This window comes from Saccopteryx leptura, chromosome 3, assembly GCF_036850995.1.
Source record: "Saccopteryx leptura isolate mSacLep1 chromosome 3, mSacLep1_pri_phased_curated, whole genome shotgun sequence".
Classification (NCBI taxonomy): domain Eukaryota; kingdom Metazoa; phylum Chordata; class Mammalia; order Chiroptera; family Emballonuridae; genus Saccopteryx; species Saccopteryx leptura.
The window spans coordinates 61,327,663-61,340,211 of NC_089505.1; positions in this window are offsets into that span (position 1 = coordinate 61,327,663).

Below are 12,549 nucleotides of genomic sequence, written 5' to 3' on the forward strand. Positions count from 1 at the left end.
AGGGCTCTACCTCCATATTTTTAGAGATTTTGCTTTAGAAATGTAGTTACAAGTTATAATCGCAGATTCTCTCTCTGCCCTTTTGAATTACAAATAAGTCTTCTTAAAAGACTCTTGCCAGTGTCTTGACACAAAGTATATCTGTCCCCAGGGCCTGGGTCCATCCTTTTAAATTTTCATCTTCCTGACGTCCCTCTGTCTCAGTACCTGAGGAAGGACAGGAGCCTAACTCGCACCAAGACCTATACAACCAAGGTGTAAAATGACCTCCTGTCAGGGTTTCAGGAGAAGTTTTACTTTTGTTTTGTGTAAAAACAATTAGCAAACACACATGCCTATGACTCCTTCTCCTGTCCTTAAAATCCCCCAGCCTTTTGTTTCAGGGATGTTGAGTTCAGTCTCACTGCACTATTGCAAGTCTTGAATAAATCCTTTTTGCCTCTTTGAATTGGCCTGAGGCATGTTTTACTCTGATATCACCGAACTGTCACCAGTTGATCGTGTCATGTTGTTCACAGTGCTCATTGTTACCATGTTTTCAAGCCTTCCCTTTTTTTTTTCATTTATGGCTAAAACCATCCAAATAAATGTTTCCAACGTTCCTCCCTCGCTTCCGACGTGGCATGGACAGTATGCATTACCTCACTGCCCATATCCTTCCGGTGCTCCAGGTTCTGACATGGGGTAGAGGACATGGGACAGGGGACCAGGGGAGAAAGAGATGAGCATCCACTGGGAGAGGGAGTCTAAAGAGTGATGGGGATTGGAGGATTGAGGACACCATGAACACAGAAGGCGATGAGCTGAGGCAATTATGGGGTTTGAGTCAGAAAGAAAGCTGGAGCATGGAGTAGTCGGACTAGACAAGGGGTTGGCATGGAGCCTGCGGATGGTGGGGAATACAGGCTATGCTTGGGGTGAAAACCCAGCTGGGGGCCAGCGGTATCTACTCTGCAGTTCTGACCCACTAGTGAAATGTGCAGCTGTCATTCAAAGAATGGCTTGGCAGCAGCTGTTTCCACATGGCCTTGGATAGTTGTAGAAACCAAATCTCACCCCACTTTTCCTAAAACTGCCGCAGCTGCGTCAACATGTTAGCCATGTCCCAGCGGGTTTGTGTGTCAGTGAGGGAGTCTGAATAGGAGCTGGAAGGGGCTCGGGACTGGCTGAGGTGTGTGCTTTGGACGAGCGAGATTGAGGGCTGGGAGGAACTTGAAACCGAGCCTTTGGCTACTATGTTGACTAATCAGTGAACTTTCTGTGACTCCACAGGTGAGAGCTATGTGACAGGTCCCAGTGCTGGAGTGGTAGGCGCCAATGGTCTAGGCCACCTGTCCTTGTCTAATCCAGCATGTATCACTTCCATCTGTGACGGAGGCCGTTCTCCCCACATGCCCTTATGTTGTATGATGTTATAGGACCCAGGTCATGATGAGCCGTTCTGACTACCTGGTCATATTACTGCCCACATCAGACTCTCCAGCTCTACTGACGCCTAGAAGCTGGTCAGGAGCTGTGGTTCTATTGCTGTTGAAGGCATGGTCTTGCTCCAAACCCTAGTTGTCAGTATGAAGTTCTATTACTAGGACTCACCAGAGGCTTCACAGAGCAGCTTTCATTACTCTAACATTGATAAGGTGGAGGCAGAAGTGCAGTATCTTGTCCTTTAACCTGGATGGTATGTCTAGCATGGCCCAGACTTTTGGAACCATAAAAACCTCTTAAATGTGGCAGATCCCTGAATGGTCACAGATGTCTCCACAGTTCCTGCTTTGCTTAAATTGCTGATCACGAGAGCTGATCTTGCCACTGCTGTCACTGTCATCACCAAAGCCATTGTCTTAAAACATCAACATTCGCAGCCATCTACTTCCACCCTTCAGAGCATTTAGAGAACTAAGTTTTGTTCACCTTTAGTGAGAAAGCCTCTGGTTCTTACCCTTGAGGATGACTTTGCTGTAGGTCTGTAGGTTTCTATGACTTGAATTTAGTGTGGAATTGGTTTGGAAGATGAACACCCACGTTTGCCCCGCTATGAAGGGCTGGCTCCACGGGCTCCCTATCCGTGCCATCATTTACAAGGGTCTGTGGTAAGTTTCACACTCTTGCTTTTGTTGCCTGAAATTCTTAATGCCTTTTACACAACGAGCCTGCATTTTCACTTGACCCTGATTTTTCCTGGTTCTGAACCTGAGTGCCACCAGGTTGGAAAACTGGTTTGACCTTAAAGAGAAATGAAATTTGTAATGTGACCCACAGAAGGCGGCACCACCACAAAGTAACCTGGAAGAGTTGTGAAGGAGTTGGGGCTTTTTTAATTAGTTTGTCTCACCTAAGTGTCTGATGAGCACGAGCACTACTCATCCAGTCTGTAGCTCACAGAACGAAGTTTCTCCAACTCTGATGCACTTCAGAGATTCAAATTTAAAGAACTCACAGAGACATGGCTCCAATTTCAGTAGCATTAAACAGACACAAAAAAGTCTACACTAAATATTGTTCTTTAAAAAGATATGTGAGAGATGGGATGAAAAGGAGAGAATGTATGTGTGTGCGTGTGTGTGCATGTGTGCGTGCGTGTGTGTGTGCATGGCTGTGTGTCTGTCTGTGTGTGTGTGTGTACATGTGCATGTGTGTGTGTATGTGTTGGTTGTGGGGAAGAAAAAGCTGGGTCATCATCTTCCAAGAGGAAAAAACCTTCGATGAGATAAAGCCTAAAAGAGAAAACACAATTATTAGCCTCAAAGCATGTTACTTACAAATGGATTTGGTGCCCCCCCCCTAAGGTAGGTGTCATTGTTTGGGGCTGATCTTCTCAGTGTGATCCAGACAGGGAACACAGAACTTCCTGCAATCTATCTGAAAGAAGACCCATAAAGACACAGGGCTTACCATGGCAACATCCAGCATCATCACAAATACAAGAAAGAACATCCAACAAAGGGGGCAGTGTGCTGGATTTGCCCACAGTGTGAGTGTCAGCTATGAGAGAATAATTTCATATTCCAAACACAATGCTATTTAAAGTCTCCATGGGATTGTAGACGATGACATCACAACAATATGCCTCCTCTGGGTCTTACATATTGATTTAGATTTGGCTGAGAACCCCAAAATTCCTGGTTCTTTTTTCAAATGACAAATGATGGGCACTGACGTGCTCTGTATTTGTTTTGTTTTGTTTTGAATATCAGGAACATAGAATTAAAAAAGTATAATCCTTGGTCTGTAACCAGTTGATAAATGTTTTGCCTGCTTCTTTTTAGAAAGCTATAACTTATTTAACTTCATTTTTATTGATTCTTTTTACTCATGTATTTGGAAGCACACTCAACTTGCAGCTTCCAAAACTGATCTTCAGTGGCAAGACTGGACATCAGCCTCATTAATGAAGCTGCTGCTGCTTTCTGTATGAAAGAACTGGGAAATGGACATGCTGTATTTATCTCAAGCCACAGCCCCTCTGCAGCCTCTGTTGCAACAGTCTTTGTCGCACTAGCCCCATTGTCCTGAGCACCCCGGTATACACAGCTGCATCTCGTACAACTACTTACCTCTTCTAAAAGTCACACATGGAATCTGTTGTCAGAGATTCCAAGAATTTCTGTCTTCAGTTTCTAGGATGGTTTTTTGTGTGTGTGCTTTCCAAGGGGTTTGAAATCCAGGAAGTAACAGAATTCCAAACAAGATGGTCCCAAAGAGGCCCACACCAACACAAATTATCATTAAAATGGTACAGGTTAATAACAAAGTGAGAATCTTCCAAGCAGTAAGAAAAGATCAGTTAGTTACCTATATAGTAGCAGCTCCCTTAAGACTGTCAGCTGTTTTCTCAACAAAATATAACAAGCTAGAAAGGATTGGCATGAAATATTCAATTTGACAAAAAGAAAGAACTTACAACCAAGACAATTTTACTTAGCTAGGATATCATTTAAAATTAAACAAAAAATAAAGAACTTCCCAGACAAAAACTGTTAAAGAAGTTTATCAATAAACAAATATAACAAGAAATGTTAAAAAGATGGAAGAGGAGGAGGAAGAGGAGAAGGAGAACAGAGGAACATAGATAAGAGAATAAAGTGTCAATAATTATGTATCTATCAATAGTTGATTCAAATATAAATAGCTTAAATGCTCCAATCAAAAGACATAAGATAGCTAAATGGATAAAAAGCAAGATATATATGTATGTTGTCTACAAGATACTCACCTCAGAACCAAAGGTACACACAAACTAAATGTAAAGAGATGAAAAATATTTCATGCAACTGGAAATTTACAAAAAGTTAGAGTAGCAATACTTATAGCTGACAAAAAAAACTTTAAAACAAAGAAGGATGCTACATAATAAAGTGAGAATTCAGTCAAGAGGATAAAACCCATGTAAACATTTATGCACTTAATGTAAAAGCACATAAATATGTAAAAAAAAGTCCTGATGATCATAAAGGGAGAGTTCAACAACAATACAGTCATAGTAGGGGATTTTAACACCCAGGGTAGATCTTTCGGACAGAAAATTAACAAGAAAACAGTGGCCTTAAATGACACATTAGATCGGCTGGATTTAATTGATAATTTCAGATTGTGTTACCACAGCAGAAGAATATACATTCTTTTCAAGTGCACATAATATATCTTTTAGTATAGACCACATATTAGAAAAAAAACAAGTTTCAATAAATTTTTAAAAATTGAAATCAAGAACCTTCTCTGACCATATGGGCATAAAACTAGATCAATCACACAAAAAACACAAAGACATAGAATGTAAATAACATGTTACAGACAATGCATGAGTTAACAATAAGACAAAGAAACAAATCAAAAGATGCTTTGAAACAAAACTGAAAAAAATAACCTAAAATCTATAGGGCAAAACAAAAGCAGTCCTAAGAAAGAAATTAATAGCATTACAAGCTAACCTCAAGAAACAAGAAAAATCTCAAATGAACACTCTAATTGTACACTTAAAGAAACTTGTAAAAGAACAACATACAAGGCCCAAATGCAGTAAAATAAAGAAAATAATCTAGATTAGTACAAAAATAAATGAAATAGAGTCTAAAAAAATACAAAAGATCAATGAAACCCAAAAGTGGTTCCTTGAAAAGATAAACAAGATTGACAAACTTTTAAGCAGACTCATCAGAAGAGAGAGAGGATGCAAATAAATAAAATGAGAAATGAAAGAGGAGAAGTAACAACAGACATCAAAGAAATACAAAACATTATGAAAAAGTATTATGTACAACTATAAGCCAACAAATTGGCCAATCTGGATGAAATAGAGAATCCTAAAAAATTACAATCTTCCAAAACCAAATCAGAAAGAATCAGAAAATCTGAGTGACAGATTACAGTCAATAAAATTGAAGCAATATTTTAAAAATTCCCAACAAACAAAAGTTTTGAACTAGACGGCTTCACAGGTGGATTTTACTAAACCTTCAAAGAAGAATTAACACTATCCTTCTCAAAATATTAAAAATTGCAAAAGGAAGAAGATTCCCAAGCTCATTTTATGAAGTCAGCATTATCTTAATTCCAAAACCAGATAGACACTACAGAGAAGGAAAATTATAGGCCAATAGCCCCAGTGAATATAAATGCTGAAATCCTCAACAAAACATTAGCTAAGTGGACCCAGCAATACATTAAGAAGTACATACACCATAATTCAGTAGGATTTATTCTGGGGATGGAAGATTGCTACATCTGCACATCAATAAACATGATACATCATATTAAAAATGAAATATAAAAAATGTAAGATAGTGATGTAGTTGGCAGATGTTCCAACTGCTACCCCCCAGGACCAAATTAGATTACAACTTAATTTAAGAACAATCATCTTGAAAAGGTAACTTTGGACTAAAGGAAGAGAAGCCTATAACCAAGGATCACTGAAGAAGCCACATCAAGAATGGTAGGTAGGGTGGAGACATGAAAAGGACTGCCATGATCCCAGGAGCAAGTGGTGGCTTGGAGGGTCTGGAGAGACTCTCACTGCAGGAGGGTCACCCTGAGAGGTGTGGGTGCTCAGCCCCGGGCCCAGAGCCCCAGAGCCTAGAAGAGACACCCACACAGCATTTGGCAGGGAAAAGAGAAAGAGACAGATCTCTTGAAGACATAGGCTCTGTCTTAAAGGGCCCATGCGAAAAATCTTGTTCACAATCACTTACCTGCGGTTCTGGTGAAGAAAGAGCTGAGAAGACTAAAGTTGCGTGAGGAGAGTGTAAAGTTGGAGGCCCAGGGAGAGACACTGTGGCAGACAGCCACCGAAATCCCTGTGCTGAGTCATTCTCCAATACAGCAGTAATCATCATTCATGGGTGTAGCATCCCCTCTGTGCAGTATCAGCCTGAAGAAAAGCAACTGCTCTGCTCTCAAGATTCTCTCCTACCCCAATCATACTGATGGGTCAATCATTCCTGAGAGGCCAGGAAGCACGGGGCATGTAAGTGACTCAGTTTTATAACAATGAAGCGGGAGCTTTCTCCCACACGCTCCCTACTCTAAGACTGGTGATTCCACCTCACGGGAGACTCAGTAGAAACTATGCAAACAGCAAGCAGACCACACCTCTGGGTCTCACCCAGAGGCCACACCCACTGGACTCCTGGTGCCACATTCTACTGAGGTCTGTGAAAAAAGTCTGGACAAATGGACACCTCGGGCTGAGGAGCCAAGCCACACCCACCACCCTTCCTAATTCTTTTATTGACACTAGCATGGTATCTTAAAGAAAGTCTCCTCATACCTGACCCAGCTGAGGAGAGTTCTGTTCTCTGTGATTAGCACTGGCACAGCAGCTCCTACACATTGGGTAGGGTAGAGCTTCAAAGGCAACCAGCCTGAACACTGAATATCTTGACCTGCTGGGTTAGAGTCTACAGGGGGAAGAGAGAGAGGCTTGGAGCATGGACATTTAACATGTGGGTCCCTGTGAGCTTATTGTTAGATCTTGTTGAGGGGCTTAACCACTTTCTGAGGTGCACAGTCAGCCCAGGAGAGGATTCTCTCTCTTCCTTCCTAGAACCAGAGTCTCACCAGCAGAAACAACTTCTGCAGAGGGGACCGTCAGCCACACTTGGTCTGAACCTGCTGCTCACCTTGTTGGGGAGAAATAAAATTTGAGTATCCAGCAGTGGCTGAGGGATTAAGCTTTGAAGTAGGGGCCACATTTCCCATACTGAGCTTCTGACCAAGAGACCCCTGATGTAGAAGATACCACTAATGTTGTATTCACAACCTCAGCTTCCATAAACCACTAAGTGTACAACCTGTAGAGAGGTTGGTTGGGTGAGGCCAGTCTGAGCCCACATACAGTCTTTTGACAAAAGACTCTGTGGGAACAACAGGCAGTTGCAAGAAGAGGAGGAGAAGCTAAAAAGTGAAGACAAATCTTACAGAGCTTGGGGTTTTTATGGAGCTGCTGTCATTCCTAAGCAGAAGGAAGCTGATCCTTATACAAAGTTTGGCTCTTCCCACACTACTCAGGGATGGAAAATGCAGACACAAACAGCTGTAGACAGGTAGCCCACAGTGGGTTACAAACAAGAGCTAATGCCAACCCAAGAAGATCTGGAGTGGCAAACAGCAACAACCTTCGATTCAGCTATGTACACATAAAGCATACCCAAAGATAGAGTCTACCAGGCACCAGATACTGTGGAGAATATATATGCCCAACAGGACAGACATTTCACACTGTGTAATACAGAAGATCAAGGTTGACCTTTATAGCCAGCCAGCCTGAAGGGATAATTGTACCCATGAAAGGACCAATTGCATGTAATGCTCACATACAACTAGAAAGAAAATAGTACCCTCAGGAAGTATAACTAGAACAAAAAAATAGGTGGCCTGGAGGTCAGTACCATCAAGCACATCATATTCATAAAGACTCCACAAAAATTTCAAAGTTAGCACTGGCCGGTTGGCTCAGCGGTAGAGCGTTGGCCTGGCGTGCTGGGGACCCAGGTTTGATTCCCGGCCAGGGCACATAGGAGAAGCACCCACTTGCTTCTCCACCCCCACACCCTCCTTCCTCTCTGTCTCTCTCTTCCCCTCCCGCAGCCAATGCTCCATTGGACCAAAGATGGCCCGGGTGCTGGGGATGGCTCCTTGGCCTCTGCCCCAGGCGCTGGAGTGGCTCTTGTCGCGGCAGAGCGACACCCCAGAGGGGCAGAGCATCGCCCCCTGGTGGGCAGAGCATCACCCCTGGTGGGCATGCCGGGTGGATCCCAGTCGGGCGCATGCGGGAGTCTGTCTGACTGTCTCTCCCCGTTTCCAGCTTAAGAAAAAGAAAAAAGAAAAAAAGAAAAAAAATTTCAAAGTCAGACAGCAATATCTAATACACATACAAGATGGGCAGACAGAGAAATGAGACCCAAATGAATCAACAAAAGAAATCCTCAGAAAAAGAACGGAATGAGATGGAAGTAACCAAACTACCAGATGCAGAGTTTAAAGTAATGATTTGTAGGATGCTCAAGGATATCACATCAACAATGAATGGACATAATGTGCACCTAAATAAAAAGATAGCAATCATAAAAAAGAACATTGAAACCATAAAAAAGAATCTGTCAGAAATGACAAATACAATATCAGAAATGAAGACTGCTCTAAAAGGAATCAACAGAAGTTTGGATGAAGCAGAGGATTGACTCAGTGGTTTAGAGGACAAGATAAATGAAGGCATGGAAGCAGAGAAGCAAAAAGGAAAGAATCTTAGAAAGACTGAGGAAATTCTAAGAGACTTCTGTGACAACAGGAAAAGAACAACATCTGAATCATACAGGTCCCTGCAGGATAAGAGAACAAACAAGGGCTAGAGAACTTGTTTGAAAACATCACAGCTGAAAACATCCCTAAATTGATGAAAGAAAAAGCCACACAAGTTCAAGAAGCACAGAGAATCCCATTGAAGAGGGATCCAACAAGGCCTAAACCAAGACACATAATAATTAAAGTGCCAAAGTAAAGAGACAAAGAAAAAATACTAAAAGCTGCAAGAGAAAAGCAGTTAATTACCCACAGAGAAGCCCCATAAGGATGACATCAGACTTCTCTACAGAAACACTTGAGGCCAGATGGGATTGGCAAGAAATATTCAAAGTGATGCAAAACAAAACCTACAACCAAAACTTCTTTATTCATCAAAGCTATCAATAAAAATTAAAGGAGAAATAAAAAACATCGCAGACAAAAAAAGAAAATACCCTCAAGAAATTTATGACAATCAAACCAGCATTACAAGAAATGTTAAGGGGCCTGCTGTAAAAAGATCAAAGGAAAAAAAATCTAGGAAAAGAAGATTGTAGATTTAAGAATAAAATGGCAATAAAAAATACATATCAATAATAACCTTAAATGTAAATGGTTTAAATGCTCCAGTCAAAAGCCATGGGGTAGCTGTGTGGATAAAGAAACAGGACTTGTACATATGCTATCTACAAGAGACCCACCTCAGAACAGAAGATACACATAGACTGAAAGTAAAGTGAGGGGAAAAAATGTTTCACACAAATGGAAATGAAAAAAAAAAAAAAAACCAGGTTAGCAATACTTATATCTGACTAAATAGACTTTAAAACAAAGGCTATAGAAAGAGATGAAGAAGGTCATTACTTAATGATAAAGGGAGCAATCCAACAGGAGTGTATAACCATTGTTAATATTTATGCACCTAACACAGGAGTACCTAAATATACAGCACATTTTGATGGACATAAAGAGCAAGATCAACAGCAATACTCTAAAAGTAGGGGATTTTAATACCCCACTAACATCAATGAATATATCCTCCAGACAGAAAATTAACAAACAAACAGCAGCCTTAAATGACACACTAAATCAACTGGATTTAATAGATATCTTCAGAACCTTTCACCCCAAACAGCAGAATATACATTCTTTTCAAGTGCTCATGGTACATTCTCTAGGATAGACCACATGTTAGAATACAAAACAAGTCTCAATAAGTTTAAGAAAATTGAAATCATATCAAGCATTTTCTTTGATCACAATGTCATGAAACTAGAAATCAACTACAATAGAAAAACTGAAAAACATTCAAACACTTAGAGGCTAAATAGAATGTTATTAAATAAAGAATGAGTTAACAATAAGATCAAGGAAGAATTCAAAATTTTTCTTTAAAAATATGGAAATGAATATACAACAACTCAAAATTTATGAAACACGGCAAAAACAGTCCTGAGAGGGAAGTACATAGCATTACAGTCATACCATAAGAAGCAAGAAAAAGCTCAGATAAACAACTTAACCCCACATCTAAAAGAAATAAAATAACAACAAATAAAGCCCAGAGGAAGTATAAGAAATAAAATAATAAATACCAGAGTGGAAAAAAATGACATAAAAGCTACAAAAAATACAAAAGATCAATGAAACCAAGAGCTGTTTCTTTGAAAAAGTAAACAACATTGATAAGCCTTAACCAGGCTCATCAAGAAAAAAAGAGAGAGAATTCAAATAAATAAAATTAGAAATGAAAATGGAGAAGTAACAACTGACACATCAGAAATGCAAAAGATTGTAAGAAAATACTATGAAGATCTATATGCCAAAATATTGGACAACCGAGGTGAAATGGATAAATTCCTAGAAACATACAGTCTTCCAAAACTCAATCTGGAAGAATCAGAAAACCTAAACAACCCGACTACAACAACAAAAATTGAAATAGTTATCTAAAATCTCCAAACAAACAAAAGTCCTGGACCAGATGGCTTCACAGGCAAATTTGACCTAATATTCAAAGAAAAACTAACACCTGTCTTTTTCAAGTTATTTCAAGAAATTCAGGAGAATCCAAGATTCTTTTATGAAGCAAGTATTATCCTCATTCCAAAACCAGGTAAAGATGCTACAAAAAAAAAGAGAAAAGTATAGGCCAATATCCCTGATGAACACAGATGTTAAAATTTTCAACAAAATATTAGCAAGCCAATCGAGCAATACATTAAAAATGTCATGCATCAAGATCAAGAGGGATTTATTCCTGGAGGCAAGACTGGTACAATATTTGCAAATCAATCAATGTGATTCATCACATAAACAAAAGAAAGGATAAAAAAATCACATGATTATATCAATAGATGCAGTAAAAACATTTGATAAAATCCAGCACCCATTTATGATCAAAACTCCCAGCAAGGTGAAAATATAGGGAACATACCTCAACATAATAAAGACCATCTATGACAAACCCACAGCCAACATCATACTCAATGGGCAAAAGTTAAAAGAAATCCCCTAAGATCAGGAATAAGGCAGGGGTGCCCTGTTTCACCAACTTATTCAACATAATTCTGGACATCCTAGGCATGGCAATCAGACAAGAAGAAGAAATAAAAGGCACCCAAATTGGAAAAGAAGAAGTAAAACTATCATTATTTGCTGATGACATAATACTGTACATAGAAAACCCTAAAGTCTCAGTCAAAAAAAATTACTAGACCTGGCCCTGGCCGGTTTACTCAGTGGTAGAGCGTCGGCCTGGCATGCAGAGGTCCCAGGTTTGATTCCCGGCCAGGGCACATAGGAGAAGCACCCATCTGTTTCTCCACCCCACCCCCTCTCCTTCTTCTCTGTCTCTCTCTTCCCATCCAGCAGCCGAGGCTCCATTGGAGCAAAGATGGCCCAGGCGCTGGGGATGGCTCCTTGGCCACAAACCCAGGCGCTAGAGTGGCTCTGGTCACAACAGAGCGACGCCCTGGAGGGGCAGAGCATCGCCCCCTGGTGGGCAGAGCGTCGCCCCCTGGTGGGCGTGCCGGGTGGATCCCGGTCCCGCGCATGCAGGAGTCTGACTGTCTCTCCCCGTTTCCAGCTTCAGAAAAATACAAAAAAAAAACAAAACAAAAAAAAACTACTAGACCTGATAAATGAATTCAGCAAAGTGGCAGGATATAAAATTAATATTGAGAAATCAGTAGCATTTTTATACACCAACAATAAACAATCCGAAAGAGAAATTAAGGAAACAATCCTCTTCACTATTGCAACAAAAAAAATATAGTACCTAGGAGTGAATCTAATTAAGAAGGTAAAAGATTTGCACTCATAAAAACATAAAACATTGAAAACAGAAATCAAGGAAGATACAAACAAGTGGAAGCATATACAGTGTTCATGAACAGGAAGAATAAACATCATTAAAATGTCTATAACTCGAAAGCAACCTATAGATTCATTGCAATTCCTATTAAAATACCAATGGCGTACTTCAAAGATATAGAACAAATATTCCAAAAATTAGTATGGAACCAAAAAGGAATGTGAATAGCCTCAACAATCTTGAAAATGAAGAATAAAGTAGGAGGTATCACACTTTCTGATATCAAGTTATACTAAAAGGCCACTGTAATCAAAACAGCTTGGTACTGGCATAAGGACAGGCATACAGATCAGTGGAACAGAACAGAGAACCCAGAAATAAACCCATGCCTTTATGGTCAATTGATATTTGACAAAAATATAAGGGCATACAGTGGAGTAAAGACAGTCTCTTTA